General features: G+C 44.6%; 1 pseudogene; it reads right to left on the reverse strand.

The window, feature by feature from the left end:
* Positions 1-1417: 1417 nt before the first annotated feature.
* On the reverse strand, positions 1418-2054 carry LOC110291794 (large ribosomal subunit protein eL28-like; annotated as a pseudogene).
* Positions 2055-3903: the final 1849 nt, after the last annotated feature.

Genomic DNA, 3903 nt, shown 5'->3' on the forward strand with positions numbered 1-3903 from the left:
GCCGTGCAAGGCAAGGCGACTCTGTTATGCACACCGGGGATGGGTTAAACTCTCCAAAGTAGGACCACTTTCTAATTGACCCAGAGGCTGCCTAAATAGTAACTTATTTTTTGGGGGGAGGTCTTCTGGGTCTAAAGATACAGAATACTGTTAATTTGTAATAGCAATACAATGCAGTAAAGCTGCCTCTTTTCCACATGTCAGAGGCTATTGGGCTTTTATTGATCCCAGATCCAGCCCAACTCACACAAACTCAGAACCTAGAGTATGCGAGCCTTCAGAAAGCAGAAGCGGGCTTATGTGAGAAGAGAGGGTGCTCCCTGGCCACATGCCTCCCTGAACAGAGTGGCTTGCTCTAGTCTTGTGAGCCCAGTGCTGCATCCTTGGTGGCATTGTGGGAATTTGAAACATACAGGGAAACAGGTGGGCTGGGATGCATTCAGGCTTCCTGGTTGGAGAGGGAGGAATGCATGTTTTGTTTTGTTTTCGCTATGTTGGCTTTTGTTTTTTTCCCATGGTGGCTTCAACTCTTTCTTTTACTTCATAATTGGCACTATATCTTTTTCTTCCTCTTCTATTCCTCCTCCTTCTCCTCTTCCTCCTCCTCTTTTTCCTCCTCCTCCTTCTCCCCTCCCTCCTCCTCTTCCTCCTCCTTCTCCTCCTCTTTCCCCTCTTCTCCTCCTTCTTCTTTCTTTTCCTTCATTCATCTCTCTTCCTCTCTTTCATTCCCTTCTCCCTTTTTTCTTTGCTGTTTTCTGTCTGTCTGTCTTTATCTCCATCCAGGCCAGTTGCCCTGCCCTTTTTTTTTTTTTTGTCCCCTACGGCTTATGGGCTTATGACTTCAGTAGACATTCACATGCGAGCCCAGGGTAATATGTATGGATCTGACCAAGTCCATCAGTGCTGCTGCATCTGCTGCAGAACCAGAGAGTCTGCTGGGGGAGAGCAGACTGGCTTCTGCCCAGAGTAGATTCACCTGTAGAAGGAAGATAAAAGAAGCTCTCTCAGTTTCACGGCCTGGTTTCTTCAAGGCCACAGACACAGCAGCAGGTTCTCACAGCTGGATGGCTGATGATTGACAGGTCCTCTTTTTTTTTTTTTTCCCAGTTACCCTGTGTAGTGGCACTGCCTGCTCCGGTCCCACAAATGTCAGTTTTATTTCATAATTAGGTTTTACCAGTGTGCTCTATAGGAATGTACCATCTCAGCAGGGATGCCTTAATTGACTGTGGTGAGGGATTTATGTATTTACTGAAGAGTTTGGAGTTTCTCATTTCAGGATGATATTTGTATATGGCCAAAGCTTTCTTCAAACTTCTTCTTACTATTTGGTAAGCGAGTCCTGGAAAGATTTCATGGCATGTTGTAGGAGAAGCTTCTTGTCTCTAACCATTGGGATTTCTTTTTTTTCTTGAATTTTAAAAATTAATTAATTAATATATTTGGAGGGCAGTCAACCAATCTGTGGACTCTTTATTGTTTCTGGGGTGTGGGGCTCAGGAGCTCTTGGTAGGGTGGGTCTGTTTCCTCTTCACCACCATAGGCTTCTGGCTTTGAAGGATGGCACTGGCCATGTGGATGGCCACCATATGCAGATCAGGGCAGTACTTGTACTTTTGGATCATATGCCTGATGCTGCTGAGGGTAACCCGAGCATCCTTTTTTTTTTTTTTTTTTCAAAACAGGGTTCCTCTGTATCGCCCTGGCTGTCCTGGAACTCACTTTGTAGACCAGGCTGGCCTTGAACTCAGAAATCCCGAGCATTCTTGTTGATGGTGGTCCTCACGTAAGAAGTGTCAGGTTCTCAAAAAAAAAAAAAAAAAAAAAAGAAGTGGCAGGTTTTCGCTGACTGAATTTTCATTTCATAACTACCACGACCCCTTTGCCATCAGCCGCTGGCTCCACTCCGACGGTCTTGTGGTGAATTAGCTCATTGTGCGGAAGGAGTTTCAGGCCTTCAGATTATTTGGCTCTGTGCTGTACATCTGCTTATTCCTCTTGGTCAAGAAACTGGAGCAGTTCCAATCGCCCATCCATTGCAGATGTGTGGACATGGCGGCTGCTCCTCTCCCTATGGCGGCCAGAGATGGAAAGAGCTAATTAATTTTTTTACACTCCATATTTTATCCACTCCCCTCATCGGTTCATCCTCCTACTGTTTCACATCCCATACCTCCTTGCCAAACCCCTGTCTCCACGTGGATGTCTCCACGTGGATGTCTCCACGTGGATGTCTCCACCCCCACCCCACCTGACCTCTAAACTCCCTGGGGCCTCCAGTCTCTTGAGGGTTAGGTGCATCATCTCTGAATGAAGACAGACCCTGCAGTCTTCTACTGTATGAGTGTTGGGGGCCTCATGTCATCTGATGTATGCAGCCTGTTCGGTGGTCCAGTGTTTGAGAGATCTGCTGTTTGTATGTAGAAGAATGAAAATAGACACATATTTGTCACCTTGTACAAGGCTCAAGTCCAAATGGATCAAGGACCTCAACATAAAATCAGATACACTGAGTCTAACAGAAAAGAAAGTGGAAAAGAGCCCTGAACTCATTGGCACAGGGCTGTGCCAATCCTGAACAGAACTCCAGTGGCTCATGTACTAAGATCAACAATTGATAAATGGGACCTCATGAAACTGGAAAGCTTCTGTAAGGCAGAGGACATAGTCAATAAGACAAATCAGGAACCTACCGATTGGGAAAAAAAATCTTCACTAACCCCACATCTGATAAAGGGCTAATATCCAAAATATATAAAGAACTCAAGAAGTTAATCACCAAAAAACCCAAACAGCTCAATAAAAAAAATGGGGTATAGAATTAAACCAAGATTTCACAACTGAGGAAGCACCTAAAGAAATGTTCAAAAGTCTTAGTGGTCCGAGAAATGCAAATCAAAAAGATCCTGAGATTCCACCTTACACCAATCAGAATGGCTAAGGTCAAAACCTCAGGTGACAACACATGTTGGGAAGGATGTAGAGAAAGAGGAACACTCCTCCATTGCTGGGGGGTTGCAAACTGGTACAATCACTCTGGAAATCAATCTGGGGGTTCCTTAAAAATGTTTAAATAGATCTACCTAGAGACTCAGCTATACCGCTCTTGGAAATATACCTAAAAGATCGGAGGCTCTGCATTTCCTGCTTGTTTGTTTGTTTGTTTTTAATTTACTTTAGTCCAGCCACTAGTAAATTCCCCTCATGGCACACTGCTCCCACTATGAAAGCAAAGAATGGAGGAAAAAATTTTATCTTTAACAAAAAGTTTTTAAAAATATTTATTTATTTTTATGTATATAGGTGTGTTGCCTGCATGTATGTATTATGTGTGTGTACTGGCTAGTTTTGTGTCAACTTGAACACAAGCTGGAGTTATCACAGAGAAGGGAGCTTCAGGTGAGGAAATGCCTCCATGAGATCCAACTGTAAGGCATTTTCTCAATTAGCAATCAAGCCGGGAGTTCCCCTTGTGGGTGGTATCATCCCTGGGTTGGTAGTCTTGGTTCTATAAGAGAGCAGGCTGAGCAAGCCAGGGAAGCAAGCCAGTAAAGAACATCCCTCCATGGCCTCTGCATCAGCTCCTGCTTCCTGACCTGTTTGAATTCCAGTCCTGACTTCCTTGGTGATGAACAGCAGTTATGGAAGTGTAAGCTGAATAAACCCTTTCCTCCCCAACTTGCTTCTTGGTCATGATGCTTTGTCCAGGAATAGAAACCCTGACTAAGACAGTGTAGTGTGTGTGTGTGTGTGTGCGTGCCTGGTACTGAAGGAGGTCAGAGATGGTATCAGATACCCTGGAAACAGAGTTTGAGATAGTTGTAAACTACCATGTGAGTGCTGGGAATCGAACCTGGGCCCTCCACAAGAGCAAGTGCTCTAACCCACTGAGACATCTCTTCA

Source organism: Mus caroli, unplaced genomic scaffold (genome assembly GCF_978045245.1).
Source record: "Mus caroli unplaced genomic scaffold, Mus_caroli_1 scaffold_3, whole genome shotgun sequence".
NCBI lineage: Eukaryota > Metazoa > Chordata > Mammalia > Rodentia > Muridae > Mus > Mus caroli.